The sequence below is a fragment of the Cupressus sempervirens genome, chromosome 10 (assembly GCF_028749045.1).
Source record: "Cupressus sempervirens isolate cs-2001-9-10 chromosome 10, ASM2874904v1, whole genome shotgun sequence".
NCBI classification, from domain to species: domain Eukaryota; kingdom Viridiplantae; phylum Streptophyta; class Pinopsida; order Cupressales; family Cupressaceae; genus Cupressus; species Cupressus sempervirens.
The window spans coordinates 669,437,774-669,462,327 of NC_143127.1; positions in this window are offsets into that span (position 1 = coordinate 669,437,774).

Genomic DNA, 24,554 nt, shown 5'->3' on the forward strand with positions numbered 1-24,554 from the left:
TTAATCCACTCTTGGTAAATGGAATACCTTCTCTATATTATTAGGTCAAAGATCCAAAATGATCTCTCTAGTTATGCTTTTCATGACCCTTTCCTCAGAAACATATTTCGCTACCAATGTCATGATTAACTCTGAGGACTATATTGAAACTAGATGTAACACTACGTTAACCAATCCTGATTAGATCAATGTGGAAATCATTGGAGACCTTTTTGTTAGTTTGTTGTATAGTGTCAAGAATTCTCCCAAATTAGTGTGATCTAGTTCAGTATCTCAGATCTCTAAATGATCATCCTGGAATCTTGATTTGGTTAGAACACCTTGGAACTTGAATAACACAAGCTTTGAGACCATCTTCTTGACAAGGGAGGATGATGAGGAAGCCATTGAATTGTACAAAAGGCAAGTACATTAGTCAAGAGTTGAAGAAAAATCAATTAATCTTCCTAATATTGACCTGAATAAAAATTCTTAAAATTGGACTGCACAAAAACATCTTAGAAACCTAGTTTGACCCTAGAATGCAAAAAAGGGTGTACTAGCCACACCTCACATGTGTGCCTAGTGTGCCATTTTATTAGCATAGCTTTTACAAAATAGGGTCTGCACTAGTACACCTCATCCACCCTTCTTTTTACTTAGGCTTTTTTGTTGTTTTTTTTAGGGTGCGTATTAGCGCACCTAATTAGGTGTGTTACTGCACACCCTTTGTACTTTCTTTATGTTCTAATTTTAAAAAAGGTGTGCATTAGTGCACCTAGATGGGAGCATTGATGTGCACCTTTGGGTGTTTTAAAATTTTGAAGGCTTTTCAAAAGGAAAAGAGGAAAAAAGAAAAGAAAAATGTGTGTAGTAGCGCACCTAATTAGGTGCCCTACTGTGCACCTAATTAGGTGCCCTACTACGCACCTTATTTTGGAGTTCTAACTGTGTTTTTCTTTTGTAGGAGTGAAAATATAGGAAGGCAAGGTGATGCACACCTCATGTAGTGCATAGCTATGGAGTTCAAAGTGCAAAGGGGAGAAATGAAGAAAAATAGAGAGCTTAGGAGGGGTCCCTAGGTTATATAGCTTAGGGTACCAGTGCAACACTTGGTGTTGTGCAGCTGCACAATTGTGCAACTGTGCATCACCAAGTGGTGACACATTCTCCTACACTTTTTGGCACACTAGCACACATAGTTAGGTGTGCTAGAACACCTTTTTACTTTTCAATACTAACTTTTCCCTCAAAATCATAACTTTCAAAGACTGGTTTTTTGAGCTAGGACCTAGATTAGGTCAAAAAACACTAGAAAAAGACTCAGACCCTATACTAGGGACCCAAAAAGCCAAAAAATAAAGTAGGGGGTCCCAATTTCTAAGTGAAATGGGGCATACAAAGGATTTTTCAAAGTGTTGGAATTATTATAGGAAATGTGAACTTCTAGGGGGGTGAATCAACATTTCAAACTTGGACTTATATAACTTTAATAATTCGTTCATCAAATGAATTAACAAGTAATCTAAAATAACATGTAAAGCATATGCATCTTTAAACATATAACCATGTAAACATTCACACACATAACACTACATATGATTACCTAGAGAGCCTCCAAGTGAGAAGGTAAAACTAGGTGGGGATGACACCCAAAAATCTTCACTACTGCAGCAATAAAGTGTTTCTAATGAAGGATAAAATGTTTTGACCATGAAACATGATCTACCCTATGAAATTCCTACTCTATTAAAGGCTTATAAATATTGTTAGGTCTCACCTTGTTAGAGGATTTTAATAGCCTACTAGAAGTGTTCTTTGTTAGAGGACTTTGACTTACAATTAAGTAAGCACCCTATTTAAGGATTTCATATAGCTTGTTAGGACCACTTTATAAAGAGATTTAACTGAAATCACCTGTTAAAATGTCTCAGCATAGATCCTGTGGTTGGCATTTGCTTTCCTGATAACAGATCACCTCTAAAAAATATCTATCTTGATCCTTCTTGATCAAATGTGTCAATTTTGTATCCCTTTATTTTAGAATCTATTCTTCTCTAATTGATTCTACAATTCACTCTTTCATCTAAGTCACCTTGAATGATTTCCAAACTATCTTGTTTGCTCCTTCAATTCACTCTCCTCTTCACATCTAACTTATTTTAATTTAGTGCTTCATCCTCCTTAAAAAGAATTAGGTGGCTTAGGGTTAGGTATGAATCTACAGCTGAGATTCATGCATTTTTCCACTTAATCCTGCCCATTTTCAGATTGGTTGCATGTATTTTCATAGGGAATCAAAATAAAGATTCATCTTTATCTTCAAATATCAAAATCTAATCTTTAAGTTGGCTAAAAAATGGTATACATAGTTTTTTGTGCCATTACAAACAAATATGTGAAAATAGTGTTACTCAGCATATGAAGTATCTGATGCTCAGCATGCACTATTCTATATACTATGACTTGCCATCAATATTTCTTAGCATCCATTGTTTACTCTGTTCTTGAATCACTCACCATGGTCTATCTGCTTGGCACTTGAGTGACTTAGGTTTTGAGTGACTTGGCACTCATTATAGCTCATCATGTTCAAATATTTACATGCTCAACATGTATTACTAGTTCATCATAAAGTAAGGAAATGACTTAAGTTTGTTTGACATTCATTTGTCAAGGTTAATCTAAGATCAATAATCTTCTCCTTTGACATGAGTGTCAAAAACACTTAAATGTACAATATTGTCCTTAACTTCTCGAGCATAACATATCCATAACTTGGCTTATGCAAAACTTCAAAATTTCAAAATTTTGCAATAATCTTAGATACCTCAAAGTTTTATAACTCCCCCTAAGTTAGCATGTTTGTTCTGTATCCAAAATTTTGTTCTCCTTTTTGAGTAAATGTGTCTCTACTAATACACTTTGACTTCTTGCCATGTTTTGTGTCTCTGCTCATATGTTGATTTTCTCTGATATGCTCCCCCTTTCTTCTTTCTCTTATTCTCTCTTCTTTGTGTGTTTTTCTCCCTCATCCTATATATTTTCTCCTCCTTTCTTATTACTCTCCCTTTTTTTTTGAATTCTTCCCCTTTGTATTACTCTCCCCCTTTTTGACACTTGTGGTGTGTTTTTTCAAAAAGAATTTATGGACTTCTACTATTATTTTGAGTGCTACATCAAAGTTATCACATGCAACGTCCAATTATATTATTTGGATTGCAAGCTCAGCAACAAGGTGTACTAGACCATCTAAGGTAGAAAGATTGGGGTCTTTCTTTAGTAAGGTCTCAGTATAGCCTAGTTCCTTGTGTACTATTTCCATGTGGGGAGTAAGGGTAGCCTAAATTCTTGTCATTTTGGCTCTAATATTAGCCTCATCTATTGTTAATATAGCTAACTAACTTTGTGTTTTCTACAATGTCTTGAAATGCTGCTCACTCTGAGCTAGATTTGATGGTATTCTTACACCTGATGTAGATATTTGACTTTCTAGATTTAGAATGTGACTTTGGGTCTCTTGGGTGAAGAGTGTAGGATTTCATAGTTTTGTGTATAGTGAGAATATATTCTCAAGTACCTTCTTCACATCCTCAAACTTTTTTGTTAATGCAACTTGTTGCAGCGCTATCTCACTAGATATTTTCTCATTTATTTTGCCTTGAAATTTCTTGTCAAACCATTCTAAGAGTTTGGCATTAGTATATTGATCTTCATTTTTGACCTTTTCCATTATATCTATCAATTTTTCTATGAGTGGCTTGGTCTCTTTAGGAGTTGGTAGACTAAATGCATCTAAAAAGATGTCCTTAATATCTTGAAGTTCTTTCTTCTACCTATGTTCTCTCCTAAGCATTTCTTGATGCTTTTTCCTTTCTAAGGCTTGTTGTAAAATGCTTATTTGTTTCAATGTCATGGCATCATAGTCATATTTTGGAATAAAAATTTCTTCATCAAGGCTTATGTCTACATAATGTATTACCTTGTCTACCTTTGATGAGTTGGGGATTGGCACTAAGATCTATAATGGAATGGCTTCTATGCTCAGTTTCTGAAGAGTTTGAGTAGAAGGAGTACCATATGTTGGTAAGGCTACCAAAGCTTGAATGGACACTTATTACTTTACCTTAGGTTCTATCTCTTTAGGCTTTCCCTAATATATCACAATGACTTGGCTAGCACTGTTGTAGGTACAGATGAGTCTATTTGAGCTATTTGTCCTATAGTTGTACCTATTTCTTCTACTTTCTTCTCAACAATATCAATTTTAACACTTGTATCAATCTTGGTAGATGTGATATCTAGTATTTAAATCAAATATTTTACATTGGTAACTAAGTGGTTGATGGGAGGTGGTTCTTGTGGATTCACCTTTTCCCTTTTGATATCAGTTACTACTTTCTGCAATTCCTCTACACTAACCAAAGTTGGATTTCCACATATTTGAGCTTGGAGTGTAGATTTATCTAGAATCTTCTTCAAATCTTTTGTAGTCAATGGTTTGATGTTTTGTGCTGATGCATCAAAAAAATCCTTTATAGTTATGGTTTCAAAGGTTTTAGTTGTGTCATAGGGAGGATTGACATTTGGCACTTATGTGTCTTGCACACTCTATTCATCTTGCTACTCAAGCTTAACTTTTGCTATGTCATCATCTTAATTTTTTATCTCTTCCCCAACTATATTTTCTTCTTCCTTGTCATAATATTTCTCATCTTTATCTTTATCATCATCTTTAACCTCTAAAGGGTCTACTTCTCCTTGTTTGACTATGGTTAACCCATAATGAGTTTCCATATCTGTGTTGACTTTTCCATAGTATCTTCAATATTATTCTAAAGAATCCTAAAGGCTCTATATTTTGGTGTGAATTTGGTTGCATATTTCTTAATAGCCTTGGAAATTTTTCCTTTTGTCAGCCTTGGCATTACTTGGACTAAAGTGGTTTCCCTTATTTTTCTTTCCAAATTTAGACAATAATGTCATTTTTGCTCAATTAAGTCATATAGACTCTTGGGTATAGAGTTGGAAAATTATAATGGTGTTGTCTAAAATTTTGACATCATTGCATACATGGCTTCTTCCACTTGATTTTTCTCTTCTTTTACCAAATTATCAAAATTTATATGACCAAAATTTGACAAATCTACACTATTCTTAACATTTTCACACAAATTCTCAAGATCAGAGAGAGGATTGTGACTTATCATTTTGAATTGGCTTATAGATATCATCTGATGCAGTCCTTTCTTCATCAAAATTAGGTTGTGCCACATACTTCCTTCTCTGTCTTTTCTATTGGTGTCCTCCTTACTCTATCTATTTGGATTTTTCTTTAGCCTTTTGAGTGGTTGCACATATGGTGGCTTTGGTGGTTGGTGCACTCTGCTTGGCTTGGCTAGGTTTGGTAATCTTCTTTTCCTTAGCCACTAGTTGTGCCTTGTCCTTCCTTCTCTTTGACTTGGTAGGTGTAGGTGCCTCCTTGGCTTCTTTTTCCTCAGCACCTTCAGCTTCTTCCTCTTCCTTATCTTCTCCCATGCCTTGAGTTAAAGCAAGGGGCTCCTATGTTTGAGGTTCATCTTCCTCTTCATCCTCTTCTTCTTCTTCCTCTTCCTCCTCAACACCCTCTCCAAATTTGGCTTTGAGTTTCTTCACTAGCCTATCCTTTTTCTTGATTGTAGATGTAGTCTTGAATTCTATAGAAATCTTTGATTTCATCAACTCATAATTCTCAAAAACTTTAGTAGTTTTGCCTACTTCCTTTGTAAGTAGAGTTGTGATGGTTATTGATGCTTCATCCACATTTATCTCATATCCTATGGGTCTTAGGCATCTTACCCTTGGTGTGGCAACTTGCACATATGTATAATCAACATAAAAAAGGAAACATATATCATCATAATTTTTTTCTACTAAGGAAACTAGAATCCTCATCCTTTCTTTCATTAATTTCTTAAAATCTTCAAAATAACTTGTCATGATGGTTTCAAAATTGTCTCCCATCTATTCAATGAATTCACCAATTTGCACTGCAACTAATCTTGTGGATTTCCATCTAGTAGTACCAAATGAGTCAATAGTGTTCTATACATAAGAGATTATGCAAACTAGTATAGAATGAAACTTTCATTGTGAACTCTTGTTTTTCCTTATAGCTCCAAGGTTTCCCATAAGTTGTTGTAGTTGAAGTTCTGTTAGATCATATGTATGATCTTTCTTTATAATTTTGTAACCAACATCCACAACTATGTAGGGTACACTATTCAATCTACTAGATTGATAGAATTTATGTGGGATACCCTTATAGAAAATTTTAGCAATGGATTAGTGATGGTATCTATACTAATACCTCTTTTATTCTAGACTACTCCAGTGTTCCTCTTAATTAGCTCCTTTGAATCACTTTTCAGTGTCTTTGGTCGATCTAGGTTTGGATAACTAGTTACCTTATGAATTATTCTCTTGGTGATCTTGAATGGTCCTCGTTCCAATCACAAGTAACCATCATGAATTCTTCTTAGAAAAATGCGTATCCACTCAATTTTGAAAACATTTGGAAAATCTAGGGCTTGTGTTAAACCCTTTATCTCAAAAATTTTGTATTCCTCTCTTAAAACACCATTTTCACACAATATGTTGTATGCACCTCTTATCTCCATGTCACTTATGCTTCCTATCTTGTAGTTATAACATTTCCTCACATTTGGCGAGATCATAGATAATGCACTTGATGGGTCTTGTTTGTAAGCAATGTCAAGAATAGCCTTAAATATAGGTTGTTTCACTTTGTTACTAACTATATAAATATTTAGAACTTCCTTCCCCTCAACATTTCTTGAACTTGATGCCATTGTGACAAGATAGGGTTTAAGAAAATTTAAATAGAATAGCTTGACACTTGATAAATACCTTTGAAAATCTATTTAACTTGCAGTGAATCATTGTTTCAATCCTTTGTATTTTCTTTTGATAAATTTCTAGGTTGCTTCTATCTCTTCTCGCTCTATCTCAATTTCAAAATGGTGAAAAATGAGCTCAAATCGATCATATACCCTTTGATAACCTTGCATTTAATGCTAAGTGTTTACACAACTATAAGCTCGGCAATAATTAATTTTAGGGTCATTTGACATCCATTGATATTTCCACCACTTGATAGCTACTATGTGTTTGACATCCACTAAATTATTCTGATAGCTTGTCATGAACTAACATTCCACTTGGTGCATACAAGAAACTTTTCATACTTGGCAATAACATGAAAAACTTGAAGATTTATCTTGAATTTCTAACTTATTTTTGCATCTTTTATTCATGCTAATGTAATATTTTTAGTACTATCTTCTTTTGGAATAGATGTATGATATAACCTTTAAATGTCAGTCCTACATACCACTTGTTTTCTTGGTTTGATGAGGTATGATCACTTGAACTATTAGGTGAAGTGATCCCTTCTCCATTTGATGTGTTGCAAACATCTTTCTTTTTCCATATCTTGTTCATGTCATCTCTGATGTGTTTCAACATTCACCTTGCCTTTGTCTTTGTCTAATTCACGAATTGATGCCTTCGACTTTGTTGGACAATGCCTACTGAAATGACTAGTTTTCAAATAACTAAAACATGTGGTTTGACTTAACCATCTTTAATAGTTTCGTCTAAAGTGTGTCCTAGTACAATTCTCAAGAACATGTCTATATTCAATAATGACAACTAAATCTTGTGTTATAATCCCAATTACAAGAGTTTCCATTATTTTTTACCTTTGTTGGCTTGTTTGATGACCACATAGACTTCGATCTATATTCAAAATTTCTATGTCCATACTTCTAATAATTGTAATAATGTCCTTCAAATCTTTGTGTATGCATGGTCCTAGTTCTACATTCATGTGTTTGATGACCTTGCTTGTTGCACTTATGAAAATCAATCATGTTCTTAGGCTTGACATTCTGGTTTTTAAACTTTCTCTTGCACACATTAATAGTATGTCCTTTCTTACCACAATTATGACACGTAGGTTTAAAGTTCTTACCTTTGATGTTCCTTTCTTCTGCAAATTTGGATGATTCTCCTTCTTCTATGCTTGTGTAGCCCAATCTTGATGTATCATTTTTGGATCTAGGGGACCTCTTTAATTGCTCAAAATATTTGATGGCCTCTGATGGCACTCAAAATAGCATTCCAATTTTGAGTGTCTATTCCAAATTTTGAATCACTTTGAGCCCCTTATGAACGCTTTTCATGCATATGTAACAGGTTGTCATTTCAAGGCTTAGGTGGTGTTTCAATTGTTTAACAACCTTCATTTGACATATGCGTATTGATAAACTGACATTCTGAACTATTCTGTGAAGTTTCATTTTGAGTTCTTCAAGTTTTGCATTTTTGCCAGTGTGTCAAATAGTGACAGGAAGCCCAGTTTGCCTTTGAATATATTTAACCCAAAAATGTTTCATGACTCGCCTCTTTAGAAGTATTTAGTGTACATAATAGAGAACCTATGTTTCAGATTTTGAGTTGTTTTGAATCTATTTGATTAGTTTTTGAACCCCTCAAAGTTGGTAGTTTATTGTTTTCATGCATTTGCAAATTGTGCAAAATTCTGGAAGGCCCTATTTGACCTATTATAACTTTTGACTATTTGATCCAAATAAGAAAATTCCTTTTGCATCATATTCTAGGGGTCAAAAATTTCTATGTTCCTAATTTGAGCTTATGAAAAATTCATTTGATTAGTTTTCAAATGTGATTTTGTTTGCGATTTACAAAGTTTCATTGGTGTTAAGAAGGAGAGATTGGTCGGTACCCCTATTCAAGATGTCATAAGTCCGAATCCATGATAGGTGAGATCAAATGGATTGTACCACTATGTTGTACTTTGAAAATAATTTAAGTGTGCCAATTTTCAAATCTTGATGAATCTGTTTGCACATTTTTGCAAGCCAATTTCATTTGCAAAAAATGCTTTTCTGTTAGTGTTTCCAGTCTACAAATTTGAAGTAGCCTACTTTGACTACTCGCCATTTGTGTCCTATTATTTTTTATGAGCCCAAATCATAGAGTTATACTCTCCTTATGATAGTGAGCCAAAGCCTTGATTTTTGTTTCCCTAAGTGTCAGTTTCCCTAGTTTTCAAAGCCAAATCCAAACGTGTTCTATGGTTTTCTAACATGTTTACCTACAGATGATTCTAAAAGGGAAACTTTGTGAGTTAATATCTTTTGAATGAGAATTCATCATGAGACAAGATTCAATAGGGTAAGAGTATGTGGAAAAAGAATCAGCGTGCCTAATGTCAGAGCTCAATGAGGTGTTTGTGTCATTTTTTAAAGCTAGTCAAAAGACCTCCTAGCACAAAGTCAACAAGTTGAAATAAAATGATAAAATGATTTTTAATGATCAATTCATGCTTGAGATTGATTCCACTTATTATAAAATATAATATGGATCAATTTGAGGGATTAGTTGTTTGAAAATAAAAATATTTTAGCCAGACCCACTTTGGGGCCCAACTAATCCCATCAAATTGATTTCATAGAGCTAGGGAAATGCTTGCACGTGTGATGCTAGATGAATGGGAGCTATACAAGGATTGCATATGTGAAAATACGTTGAGGTATATAGGACAATATATGTGAACCCATAGAGTTACCTCATAAAACTATTGGAAACTATCTCATCTTCTGAGGAAGTCTTGATTATATTAGATGAGCCAATAAACAAGGAAATTTCTATGGAGGGTTGGTCTAAAGAAGGCATTGTTGCTCTAGGCTATGGTATTGGAGAGCTTGAGTAGAGTATGATCTCATTTTTAACCATTTCATGATCAACATATAACCATAGTTCTTGAAGTTGAGTCATACTAGCCAAATCCTCTGGCTTCATAAATCTGTCATCATTGAGGGAGAGATTCAACCTATCTGATCGCAATGTTCTCAAATAGACTAGTTTTGATACTCCCCTTGGCATGCAACTAACCTAGTTGCACTCTATGTATTGAATACATTTAATGAGCCAATAGAAAAGGAAATTTCTATGGAGGGTTCATCTAAAGAAGGCATTGTTGCTCTAAGTTATGGTCTTGGAGAGCTTGACTGGAGTAGGATCTAATTTTTAACCATTTCATGATCAACATATAAATGTAGTTCTTGAAGCTGAGTCATACTGGCCAAATCCTCTAGCTTTATAAATTTTCCATCATTAAGGGAGAGATTCAACCTATCTAATCGCAGTGTTCTCAAACTAACCAGCTGTAATACTTCCCTTAGCATGCGACTAACCTACTTGCACTCTATGCATTGAAGACATTTAACTTCATTTATCCATATTGGTAATTCCTAACACTTCTAATACATGTAAAGGGAGTCTTAGATTCAAAGAAGGCAATGCCATGTGAAAAGAATAAGCTACTAGCCTTTGAATCTACCCATGCAAGGAAAGGAAAACCTCATATCAGAGGGAGAAATCAAAATGTGAATGAGAATGTGAGTACTATGCATTCAAAGAAATTACAAAACAAAAATCTGCCATCCACTCAGTCGGGCTAGAAGAAACTGAAGACAAGAAAGAATCCAATTCAATCTTCATCTACTTTTGCATTTTTCCAACAAGGAAAAATGTTCCAAAATGGATCATTCTCTCATCTACTAGAGGCAACCCCATAGGGTGAGGAGTCTTCTAAAACTAAGTATGAGAGGATTACAATAGATCTTTCTATTGTTTTCAGACACATTGGTATTGTCACACAGGAGGTTGTCAATACTATAGACAATAATTGGCATGATTTTTCACTAACAAAGTCTTTTGCTTCAAAAGTATCAATTCCACATTGGAAGCCAATTGAAAGGAAGTCCATGTGAAGTTTGAAGGTAGAATTTGAATAAAAAAAAGCACCATTCATAGAGTCAAGAATAGCGCAGGCCACATCAAAGTCATAGAGCATAAGAAAAAGTGAGCAGCAGAGGAACACACAAAGAATTGGAAACCACTCAAGTTGAAAGAAGAGAGTTCGAAAGTTTTTTACACAAGCTTTGACCACATATTTTTGAGCATTTTAAGCTGGTTAGGAGATGCCACAATAGAGGAAGCTCCCATGGAAAAGAGAAAGCCGTAGGGAATAGAAGAGCTGCAAGTTAAAGGATTAATGGGAAACTCATGCAATTAGCATTCCTAGCTCCAACCCACTAAGTACCTTGCTCTACCAAGTGGGAGGCCTGAATCAACCATGGTACTCTATGAGACTTTAATCCCACATTCTTTGTGGAGATTCTCTATATAGTGTTTAAATACTACATCACTCACACATCAAGTTGTTTAACAAGATAAGAGCTTGTTAAAGGCTACCCACATGTGGTGGGTCCCTTGGGGGCAAGTGGATAGGCTGGTAGACATGGAAGCATAATTTTGCATGATGGCATGCATATCAGGTCTCGAGCACATGAGCATAAGGGGAAGAATGATAGACTTATGCTCTTATGTCCAACATAAGAGTGTAAGGAAAAAGAGGATGGCCTTTCATGTGTATGCCCAGGAAAATGTAAGAGCATAAACATGAAATCAAAAGCCTTATGATGCTATAGGAGAAGCTTCCAATGTATGGTCGGGAAGCAAATTTTCAAAGGGTCCTGATGCTACAACAGCCAAATATGATGGTGTTTAAAGGATTAATATATTAATGTGTTTGGCATATGATCAAAAGAGCATAATTTAAAATGATAGAATTAAAAGAATTAATTAATGTATTAATTAATTAATTAAAATTATTTCAAATGGTGATGAAAAATAGAAAACGGACAAGTGGCAGGGAGTAAAGGGAAAATGAATATAAAAGATAAAAAGGCCATCAATGCATATGAAAAGTTTAATTTTTTAAAAAAGGTTTTATATAGTTTTGACTATATAAAATTTTTAATTTTTCACTTTAAAGATCTTTTCATGGCCCAAGAGCCAGAATTTCAAATTGGGCTCAGGGTGACATTTTTTATCCAAAATATGCAGTATAAAATACCATTGGAACCAAGAGGAGATAAATTTTCCAAATTTGGGGTCAGATTTTGCATAGGTCTTTACTAGTTCACTCTACAAGTAGATTTGTGTTTTTGGGGAATTCTAAGCAGAATGGTTAGTTGGGGCCAAATGTTGAATTTTATTGGAGCCTAAAGTGATTCTAAAAATTTTTATTGGCTTCTAGAGTTCATTTTTAATTGATTTTTTCTATTGCCTTGATTCCAGTTCTGGCATTAAAAATAGTTTTGGTTCCATCAAATATCTAAGATATTTTGTGCTTTTGAGAGCCAAAATGATGGGGATTTGATATGTAGTTGCAAAGAGAGATTAGAGAGATATTTTTAACTTGTTCAAGAGGTTTTCCAAGTGGACACATGTCAATGTAGAGAAAATTTGAGAATTCATTTCTCCTATATCATTCTCTTTCTTTCTCATTTTTGTTGTTGGCAATTTTCTCTGTGATACCAACAGGGTTCCATTTTTCACTGTGAAACCAAGGTTGTTGTTGATTCTGCTTCCTGTCTATTGACTTGAGCTCTAGCAATGAAGGCCACACATCCACTCTTTTGCAGATTTCTTTTCCTTTTATGTCTTGTTTCTCTAAGATAATGGAATTTGATGCTAGATCATGTGAAGTATCTTGAGTTACATTTAATTTTACTAGTTGATGTATTCAGTCTTTCTAAGGATGAATACAAAGGGGATTTACAATGAATTATCTAGGTTTTCTTATTCTATCTCCTAATTCTTCATATGCTATTAACTTTGTAATTAAATGAATAAGGTTCATTTGATTTAAGGTAGCTTGGTTGAGTTGTATGTCAAATCTATTGTTTCTTTTGATTCAAGGAGTTAAATAAATGCTTTAATGTTCTGATAGGGTTTCTAGGTGTATGGAGGGGATATTTCATAAGAATGGAATTTGGGGATTTCAGTTGACAAACTTAATTGTAATGTAATCAAGTTAGCTCATCTTACTAGTAATGACTCTATGTTTCAATGGATAAGGCAATGATCACTAAATCATATGCAAGATGAGATGAAGGGAATTTGCACAAATCATTTTAATGAAATCAATTCTATGCTTCACATTTTTTAGTGGGCTGAAAATAATTAACCCTTACTTAGCTTATGGGTTCATAGGTTATGATTTGTAGCTATTTTGTTCCTATGTCATTGCATAAGTATCAAAAGATAAAAGGGTTGCACCTATTATTAATAGGTTTAGATTTATGTTAAAATTTCATAGGTACCATATATTAGAACCTCAAGGTTAACCTGCCTAGGTCTTGCAAAGCCTGAAGTGAAGAAGGAGTTATGCCTTATAGTTGGCCCAAGATTACAGTCGAGTGTATCCATCATAGGAATTTGCTAGCCTTAGATGCATTGGTCTAGTTTCTTAGTTATTTTAAAAACTATTAAATCAAGAGCCAATAGCTTCATTTGGCTTGTTGAAACTTTTAGCAAATTCTTTTTCTCTTTTTAACTCATTCTGCAGTTGTTCATTCTACAACTTCAATGCAGTCATCTCAATTTCTTTGATATTTAACTCATGGTGAGCATTCATCATTTGGCTTAGAGTATCCAATTTCATGTTGGAAATTTTGGTTAGCTTTGTTGACTTCTCTTCTAGTCTATTCTCTAGAATTCTTTTGTCTTCTTCAATAATGGCCTTGTCTTCCATAGCTTTCTTCTTTTGTTCAATTACCTCGCATAGCACATTGGCTTGAGATTCTTGCTCTAGCTTGAGATTTTTGATTTTCTCATCTTGTATTCTATTCTTTTCCATCAGATCTACAATTGCTACATCAAATTCATTGGAATCACCATTGGAAAATAGGTTGGTAGTGTCAATTTCTCTATATTGTATGTCATTCTCTGCAATAGCAAAAAAATATTCTTCTCTTCGAGGAATTTTTTAATTCCTCTCTAGCTTCATCTAGTTGATGTAGAATGAGTTATATCTCAATTCCTTGATTCTCAATAATCTTTCCCAATTTGTAGACTTCAATTTTAAGATCTTTTCCTCAAAGATGCAAAGCTTTTCCTCCTGAAAACTCAAGTTTGATACCAATTGTTGGAATTACAATAGGAAAGGTGAACTTCTTGGGGGGTGAATTGACATTTCAAATTTAGACGTATAAATCTTTCACCATTCATTCATTACATGCATTAACAAGTAAGCTAAAATAACATGTAAAGCATATGCATCTTTAAACATATAACCATGTAAACATTCACACACATAACACCAGATATGATTACCCAAAAATCCTCCAAGTGAGAAGGTAAAACTAGGGATGGGATAACACCCAAAAATCTTCACTACTGTAGCAATAACGTGTATGAAATGAAGGTTACAATGTTTTGACCATGAAACATGATCTACCCTATGAAAGGTCTACCCTGTTAAAGGCTTACAAAGATTGTTAGGTCTCACCTTGTTAGAGGATTTTAACACCCTATTAGAAGTGTTCCTTGTTAGAGGACTTTTACTTACAATTATTTAAGCACCCTATTAAAGGATTTCATATAGCCTGTTAGGACTACTCTATAAAGTGATTTAACTAAAATCACCTGTTAAAATGTCTTAACATAGATCTTGCAATTTGCACTTTCTTTCTTGATAATAGATCACCTCTAAACAATATCTTTCTTGATCCTTCTCGATCATATGTGTCAATGTTGTATCCCTTTATTTTATCCTTTGTTCTTCTTTAACCGATTCTACAATTCACTCTTTCATATAAGTCACCTTGAATGCTCTACAAACTATCTTGTTTACTCCTTTAATTCATTATCATCTTCACATCTAACTTATTATGATTTAGTGCATCCTCCTTAAGAATACTTAGGTGGCCTAGGGTTAGATATGAATCTATAGCTGAGATTCATCCATTTCTCTACTTAATCCTTCCTATTTTCTAATTAGTTGCATGTATTTGCATAGGGAATCCAAATAGATATTTTTCCTTATCTTCAAATATCAAAATTTGATCTTTAAATCAACTCAAAAATGGTTTACATAGATGTTTTTGCCATTACAAACAAATATGTCAAAACTATGTTACTCAGCATATGAAGTATCTGAAGTTTGGCATGCACTATTCTATATACTGTGACTTGGCATATGTATTTCTCAACATCCATTATTTACTTGATTTCTAAATCACTTGGCATGGTCTATCTACTCAGTAGTTGAGTGACTTGGCACTCATTACAACTTGGCATGATCAAATATTTACATGTGCTTGATATGAACTAAGTAAATGGTAAGTGTGCTTAACATTCATTTATCAAGATTGATCTAGGATCAACACAAAGAACATCACCCAAGTTTGGTGTGTTAGCATCAAAATTTATTCATCAAGAAAGTCAATGTTTAATGGAAGAAGACTTTGCATTGGTGCTTCTACTAATTGATCAACAATTTCCTATCCTTTGATAGCCTTTCTCTCAACATACTAAATTTCAAATTCACTTAGTATCATGACCCACTTAGCTAACCTTCCTATTAGAGCTACCTTGTCGAGTAGTATTTCAATGGATAAATTTTAGCAACCAATCATGTACTATGAGTGAGCATGTGGTGTCTCAAATTTTGGGAAGCAAACACAACAACCAAGCAAGATTTATCAATGATGTTATAGTTCATTTCATAGGAAATCAGCATGTGGCTCAGATAGTAAATAGCCAACTCCTTATTATCACTATTTTTCTTAAGCTAGCAAGATACCAAGAGATGACTCTATTGCTAAGATGTACAAAATGAGAGGCTTTTCATAGATAGGAAGCATCAAGATCAATGGATTATAAATGTATTGCTTTATTTGTCTTAGACTGTCATCATAATCTTTGCTCCAATTATATTTCACACCTTTATGTAGAGTCTATTGGTCTAGTTTTCACTTGAATTTTATACTAATGCATCTCTAAGTGAGTGTTACAGGTTCCTTTTGAGAAAATTAGGATTTAGTGTTGTATGCACCTTAAAAGGGTCACCTAGACTATGGGCCACAATTCTTTAATTTATCAATTTCTTGAATCAATTTATCAATTTCCTAAATCAATCCATTGCAATATTTAATTAAATCAATTCAAATCATTTTCCTTGATCAAATTGGAATTAATTTAATTATTTCAATATTTCTTAAGCTTTGATCATGTCTTATTCTAAGTCTTATTTCATTAAAAGAAAACTTTTTTTTTAATTAAATAAAATAAAATCCCCTTTTAATTAAAATAAAATCCCTCTTTTAATTAAATAAATAAATCCCCACTTAAATATCTCTTTGTGATGATAAAAGGAAATAAATTAGATAAAAATAAATAAATATTTTTATCTCTAGACTTAAATGCACATATCTCTAAGTGGATTCCTTAATTTCCTCTTTGTACTTTCCACTCAAACATTCCACTTTTCTCATTGGTAGAATTTTGTCTCACATGGATCAAACTCTAGTATTCCATATTGATTTTGAGAAGCCTCCCACCTCCACATTTTTCATAATAAGGGTGCCTCTCCTTCTCATTTTCATATGGAGAAAGATATAGAGAAATATATAGAGATATATAGAGAAATAGAGAGATATATAGACAAATGGAGAGATAGATATAGAGAGATATAGAGAGATATAGAGAGATAGAGATATATAGAGATATAGAGAAATATAGAGGAAGATTTCATTGTTATGCTATAGGTTTGGAGAGCGATTTTGGAGAAGGATTTTAAGCCTTAGGGTTTGGATGTTGGAGCTTCATTGGAACTTCTCTCTTCTTTTCTTATTCTCTCTTGCATCCATGGCTTCCATCATCACGTTTCATTATTGCATTTTCATATTATCTTAGAGTCATATTTGTTTTCATAGATTAATATTGCATTGTTATTTTCTTTCATGGATCAGATTTCCTTTCTTGTATTTCTTTGCATTGTTGTCATTTAGATTAGCTTGCATCTTCATTTGCATTCATATTTTGATCTTTGAATCTCTCATTTTATGGTGTACTATCATGGGCACAAACTAGGTCAAAATGAGGGCCTCCATTATAAACCCTTGCACTCCATGAATAGAGAGTTATGGATCATCATTTGAGATCTCATTCTTGAGAAATCTTGGATGTAATGATTCATAGAAGTGTGTAAAAAATTTTGCACACTTTTTTGGTGCCTAGTGTGGGGCAACCCACCTTTACATGTTGGTTTTTGGATATTTTCGGAGCTAACCCCCCTTGTGCAGATTTGTTTGGAGACAAAAAAACCCTAGATCTTAAAGGTTTCATCATATCTCACAAATAGCTTAGTATTTTGGAAAAAAATTATTTTACAGGTTGGCAACATATTAGCGAAGCTCCAATTAAAATCTCATATTTTCCTAAGGTGATTCGTACCTTTTTTTTAAAAATCTTTATTTTTAATTAAAAATTATTTTTGGATGCAAATTAGCAATTTTTTCAAAAAATTCTATAGTTTTGGAAAGTTCTTTGAATTCTAACTTGGAATGTTTCTTTATATTTTGAGTTCAGAGCTCATATGAAGGCTCAAACACTCAATTTACAAAACCTTGTCTATCTGGACAAAATGGGTGCCTAGGGTACAAATGAACATATTTTTCTAAAATTCTAACATTTTTGGAAAGGTCTTGATTTTTTAATAGGTTTTTATTTCTACATTTAGTGTTTTGGTCCAAATTCATGGAATATAGGTCCAATCTTGTTGATAAGGCCAAAAATGAATTTTTTTTAAAAATAGCATTTAATTATTAGCTTGCACTTTATTTTGCACAAAGTTCAATGCATGATAAGGGTTGTCCTTTTTTATGAAATCATATAGTTCAATATATTTTCATGTGAATTTTCCTATTTCTTCATGATTTCATGCACTTGATTCGAGTTTGTGAAGGTAACTTGGAGGTCTAAAGAGAAAAAAATGGAAAAAATTGGTGAGCATGAAATCAAGGTGCACACATTCCAAACCTTTTCATTTGAATTATAAAAAGTGATCATTTTTCCCTTTTTCATTGTAAAATAATTTTCTTTCTTTTTTCAAATTGTTTGGTGTGTCTTCCCAATATTGAAAAAAGGGCTTCAAATGAATCATTCACATTTGGATTTGGGGTTGAAATAAACATCTTTTGTCTTTTAATCCCCAAGGTTTTCTTATTGATGTTCTCTTTTTGCATCCTTTTTAAGCAGTTTGAGGGGAACCTAAATAAGGGATATTGATTTTAGTTTTTTTTAGGGGGCTTGCCTAGAGAAGTGATCACTCTAGGGGATGACCTCAAATCTCATGTTCCAGTAGAGTATAAATAGAATGGCTTGAATCTAAAGACAAGCCTCTTGGAAGTAGTAATATTGTTAATCATGGCTAAGTCCCAAATAAATTTATACCTTTGGGAAATGAAGGTGGAGATTGGGTTACCATTTCCTCACAACTATTTGGCAGTATTCTCTTTCATTTATGGATTTCGACCTTACATACCTTGTGTATATCAAGGACATTCCCTATTTGAGCTTGTGCATCCTTATAGAAACATAAATAGGTTTTTGTTGTGTTTTATGTGCTTGAATGTTTAGAACCTTCCCCACTTTAAACAAAATGGGACACATCTATCATATTGAGCCTTAAGGATTCTTTCCTTTTATATGCTTTCAAAACCACTATGGGCTTCAAATCCTATGCTACCAAACCTCAGTCAAGTCTAGATGATCATGATATTTCCTCTATCATTAAAAAGTATCTATAATGACCTATTAGTCTACTTAGACACATGATAGATGATCATGAGTTCTCCTTTGCCATTAAAAAGTATCAAGACTTATGTGCTAGTCTCCCTAGACACGTGATAGAAATGAAGAAAGTGTTAGAGAAATACATTGCATCATTACATGAATCTTCCTTAAGATCTTTACATAAATGTGTGTCATCTTTTTCAAGGTCTACATCTTCTACTCCAAGACATCAATTGTCTTCATCTTCTAGATCCAAAGACCTATTGAGCGAGAAAGTGATTAATAATTCCTTTGAGAATCTGACAATATTTCATGATGGGCATATCTTTGACCAAGATGAGAATGACAAAAATGGTCCTAGATATAGTTTTGAGAGAACTTTTACTCCTTTTGGGTTTTCATATGACACAATTCTTGAGACCTTAGTTGAAAAAGAGATCATTACTTTACCATACAAATTTTCTACATGTTATGAACCTGATGTAAAAACTTATTGGTGGAGAGATGATCATTATTATAGCTACCATACAAGAAAAGCTCATAAAACTAAAGATTGTATTTCATTTAAATTTATAATTCAATATATTATTGATGGCATAATCATTAATGTTGAAATTTTTGGGATTACAAATGGGAAATATATACTTCTAAGGGGGAGGGGGGGGGGAGTGAATCAGAAGTTCAAACTTAAGCACTTAAAACCTTTTCACCATTCATTAGATGCCTGTAATAAATTGAAATGAAATGTAAAGAAAATGCATCAAAACATATAAGAACACACACACTTGACACCTGATATGATTACCCAAAAACCCTTCAAATGAGAAGGTATAACTAAGGTGGGGATGACACCCACAATTCTTCACTACTATAGCAATAAAATGCAACTTGTTAAGGTTACAAAATGTTGACCATGAAACATGATCTACCCTGTGAAAGGCCTACCCTATTAAAGGCTTACAAGAGACTGTTAAGTCCCACCTTGTAAAAGGATTTCAACACCCTATTAGAATTGTGCCTATTTAAAGGACTTTTAAAATATTCACATGGACTGTCACCCTATTAAAGGATTTTGCAATGACTATTAAGTCAACCTTAGTCCAAAGGATTTCACTCTGCTGATACAGTTGTTAGAAAGTAACTATAGAAAGTTTGATCTCATAACTTACAACTTTGTTTTATTGATTTTAGATCTCAATTTTTTTCTCCTCACTCCTTTCTGATCTGATATGTTAATGTTGTATCTTTGATCTTCTATTCTACAAACTAATTCTACAATTTTGTCACTCTTCTAAGTCACCTTGAATGATTTCTAATCAATTCAACCCTTTTCTCCTTTCTACTCTTTAGTTGAATATATTATTTAGTTATGGGGCTTCATCTTCCTTATAAAGACTTTGGTTGCTTAGGGTTAGGTATGAATGTACAGCTAAGATTCATCTACTTGCCACTTAATTCCTCCTATTTTTTTATTGGCTACATGTTGATTGCATAGGGAATCCAAATAGAATTGTCCTTATCTTCAAGGCTTCAAGATCTATCCATAAGTCAACATAAAAATGGTTAGATAGTTGTTTGTGCCATCACAAACAACTAGGTCCAATTTTTTTTTCTTGACACTTGATAATACCGATGCTCAACACATACTATAGTTTTGTTTCTGGTGTAGCACCTAAACTTTCTCGACATCAACTATCTACTCGATACTTGAACCACTTGGCATGGTTTATCTACTTGGCACTTGAGTGACTCAATACATGAGTGACTCAACATTCATTACAATATAACATCTATATATTTACATATTATATTTGACATAAATTACTAGGTCGGTATGAACTTAGTAAATATCTTAAGTGTGTTGACACTCAATTTTCAAAACCAATCTAAGATCAATAATCTCCCCCTTTGACATGAGTGTCAAAAACACTTAATAGATCTAATCTTCTTGAGTATAATACATTCACAGCTCAACATATATACAAAACTTCAAAATATTTCAAAATTCTATAATAGATTATATACCTCAAAATTTTGTAACTCCCCCTAAGTTAATGTGTCTATTTTATATTCAAAATTTCCAAAATTTGTTCTCCATTCTTGAGTATATGTGTCTCTTGCTAATACTATGTTTGCTCTTTTGTTGTTCCTCTATTTTGTCTTTTGTTTTTTTTCTGTATGCTCCCCCTTTTTGTGTGCTCTCCCCTTTTGGTTATCTCCCTCCTTGCTTGTTTATCTCCCCCTTTTTGACACTTATGTCAAAGGGTCTATAAACTGATTTTGTATTTGTCCAAAAAGTTCTTGTGGACTTCCATAATGATCTTCGGAGAAGCATCCTAGTTGTCTAATGCAACATCTAATGATTTTATTTGGATGGTTATCTCTACTGCAAGGTGAACTAGTCCATCTAATATTGAAAGATTTAATTATTTCTTCATTAGAGTCTCTACATATCCTAGTTCCTTGTGGAGTATCTCCATATGAGGGGTAAGGGAGGCTTGAATGTTAATCAACTTGTATCTTGCATTAGCCTCCTCTACTATTAATGTAGTTAGTTGACTTTGTGTTTGAATAAATGAATGGAAATTATTCTCACTTTGAGCTAGGTTCTGAGGTAATTACATACCTAATACTTTTAAGTTTCTCTCCAGACTCAGAATCCTATCGCTTGTTTCATGTGTGAAGAGTGTGGGATCACATAGTTTTGTGTACAATGAGAATATGTTCTCAAGTACCTTCTTCACTTTCTTAATTATTGTAGCCAATTCAACTTGTGATAGTGCTATGTCACTAGATATTTTCTCATTGACTTTTCCTTGAAATTTTCTTTTAGACCATTCCATAAGTTTGATATTAGTTTCCTAGAATTACAAATGGGAAATATATACTTCTTATTTTCCTTGACAATTTTCTCTTTTGTCAATTTGAGCATCACTTGGGCTAGGATTAATTCTCTTATTTATTTTTCCAAGTTTAAATAGTAATGCTACTTATTTTCTACAATTGTATATAACTCTTTTGGCATTGTATTGCCTAATTCAAGTGGAGTATTTTTGAACTCAGACATCATTACATACACTGACTCTTCAACTTGGTTTTGTTCTTCTCTACCAAGCTTTCCAAAATCAATATTCTTTAAGTCTGTCATATCTGTATCATCCCTAAAATTATCACAAATATTCTCAAGATCAGATCCAGGTGCATGACTTGCCACTCTAAACTGACTTGTAACCTCAAACTTTGTTCTTTCATCATCTATTTCAGGTTGTGCAATATACTTTCTCCTTAATTTCTTCTATACTGGGCCCTTTTTTTTAGTAGCCTTTTTTTTCTCTTTTGCTTGCTCTTTGGCCTTTTGTGTGGTAGCCCTTATAATTTCCCTTATTGTTGGAGTTGTTGGCTTTGCTATGTTGGGCTTGGTAGTTCTTTTTGCTTTTGGTTTGGCCATGGGTTGAGCCTTGGCCTTTCTATTCTTAGATGTTGGTTGTACTGGTGCTTCCTTAGCTTCTTCCTTCTCGACACCTTCTTCTTCTTGCTCCTCACCCATGCCTTGGGTTAAAGCTAAAGGTTCTTGAGCTTTTACCTCTTCTTCCTCTTCATCCTCTTCATCATCTTCTTCTTCATCTCCTGCATCTTCTCCAAACTTTACTTTCAATTTCCTCACTAATTTGTCTTTATTCTTTAGTGTAGAGGCTATCTTTAATTCCATTTCAACTTTATACTTAATTACATCATAATTTCCAATTATCTTAGTTGTTTTTTCAATATCCTCCACTAGGAGTGCAGCAATGGGAGCTAAGGTTTCATCAACATCTATTTCATAGCCTAGGGGTCTTAGCTACCTAACCCTAGGTACAATAGCCTATATGTAAGTATAATCAATATCTACATGGAAACATATGTCATTTTAGTATTTCTCAACTAGGGAAATAGGAATCCTCAATCTCTACTTTATAGACTTCTTGAAGTCTTCAAAATAGCTTGTCATCACTGATTCAAAATTCTCTCTCATTTGCTCAATATATTCATAGATTTTGATAGCTATTGAGTTATTTGCCTTCCATCCAAATTTTTCAAAAAAATAAGACCTCATTTTACACATAGAAAAACATACATACAAGTATTTATCAAAACTTGCATTGAGCACTCCTTGACTTTTTGATTGCTCCAAGATTCTCCATTATTTGTTGAAGCTGAAGTTCTTTAAGATCATAAGTATGATCCTTCTTGATAATTTTGTAACCTACATCAACACCTATGTAGGGAACACTTTTTAACCTGCTTGACTAATAAAATTTAAGTGAAATAACTCTTATTGCAAAGTCAAGAAGTGGATCTATAATAGTATCAATAGTCATTCCACCCTTATTCCACTTCGCACCTATATTTTTCTCAATGACCTCTTTTGCGTCACTTCTCAGTATCTTAGGCTGATCCAGGGTTGGACAACCAGTAACCCTATGGACAATTTTCTTCAAAATTTTGATAGGTTAACCTTCTAACCATAGACATCCATCATGTATCCTACTCAAAACTATCTTGATCCACTCAGTTTTTAAAACCATAGGGAATTCTAGGGCACGAGTTAAATCCTTTCTTTTTGCAATCTTGAATTACTCTTTCAATACACCATTTTCACACAATTTATCATATCCTATCTTATTCCCATATCCCCAATGCCTCCTACTTTGCAGTTTTAACACTTTCTTACATCTAGCACCATTATAACCTTGGGCATAATCATAGATAACGTGCCTGATGGGTCTTTCTTATAGGCAATGTTTGGTATAGCCTTGAAGTTGGGTTGTTCAACCTCATTTATAACTAATTAGACTTCAAAAGTCTCTTTCTCCTTCACACTCTTTGAACTAGATTCCATTATGCAAGCTAGGGTTTAACAAATATTAAATTGCATAACTCAACAAGTGAAGAATACCTTTTAAAATTGATGAACTTGTGCTTGATCTTCACTAGGATTCTTACAAATGCTTCAAACTAGTTTTTGAATTGCTTCTTCACTCTACTCATTCTTGATTTGAATTTGTAATGATGAAAAATAGGTTAAAATTGACCTTATACACTTCAAACCATCACATTTATTTCATGGTTCTTGTATAGTTGCAAACTTGGCTTCAACATAGTTTCTATTTCACTCAGCATCCATTGGCTTTACCATCACTTGGGAGCTATAGGTATCACCCTTATTGGGAAACTACTACTGACTCAGCTCTAACTGACTTTGGCTGACAGCTTGGTACTAATTGGTATTTTAGTCAATATCTAAAGAAGACTTTTCACACTTGGCAATAATTTGAAAATTTAAGATTTGACCTTAGACATTCCTCATTATCTTGCATCTTTATTTATGCTATTTTATCCTTTTCAATGCTATTCTTTTCTGGAAGTGATGTATGGTATAATAATTTTTAGTATTAGTCCCACATACCTATTTTTTCTTAGTTTGATGAGGTGTGACCACTTGACCTACTAGGTGAAGGGGTCCCTCCATTTGATGTGTTGCATCCATCTCTCTTTTTACATGTCTTATTCATCTCTTCTCTGGTGTGTTCAACATCTACCTTGCCTTTGACCTTGTTGGACAATATTTGCTGATATGACCAATCTTCAAACAACTAAAGCATGTACTTTGACTCAACCATCTATTGTAGATGCCATTGAAGTTGTTTTGAAGTATTACAATTCAGTCATAATGTTGAAATAAAAAGGAAATTTTTTTTAAGATACACTCTATTTTATTGTGAATCAGAGCTGTTTTCCGGATTCTATTGAAATGGAAAGTTGATTTCATTTTAAGTTTTGATTATGAAATATGTTGA